Raw genomic sequence first — 519 nt, forward strand, 5'->3', positions numbered from 1 at the left:
TAGGGATTATAACCCTTACTAAGTAGAATTCTCCTTTCTGTGTTGCTAGAAAAGGGGACCGGAAGTATTTTTCCGCAGAACTTCTTTCTGCGTAGGCGGCCTTCGGCCGCGCTTAAAGATTAAAACCCTTACTAAGTAGAAGTAAATAATTCATATTAGAAAAAACGAAATTATCCATATGCACACTTTCGTTAGAAAACTGAAATAATGCATATAACAAAAACCGAAATAATGCATGCATGCACAATTTCAGTTCAAAACCGAAATAAAGCATATGGCAAAAACCGAAATAAAGCATGCATGCACAGTTTCGGTTGAAAACCGAAATAATGCATATGAAAAACCCGAAGTAATGCATGCATGCACAGTTTCGGTTGAAAACCGAAATAATGCATATGAAAAACCCGAAGTAATGCATACATGCACAGTTTCGGTTGAAAACCGAAATAATGCATATGAGAAAATACCGAAATTATGCATATGCATACTTTCGTTTTAAAAGCGAAATAATGCATATGA

This window comes from Rhagoletis pomonella, unplaced genomic scaffold (assembly GCF_013731165.1).
Source record: "Rhagoletis pomonella isolate Grant_MI unplaced genomic scaffold, Rhpom_1.0 Rhpom_scaffold_00007, whole genome shotgun sequence".
Taxonomy (NCBI): Eukaryota; Metazoa; Arthropoda; class Insecta; order Diptera; family Tephritidae; genus Rhagoletis; species Rhagoletis pomonella.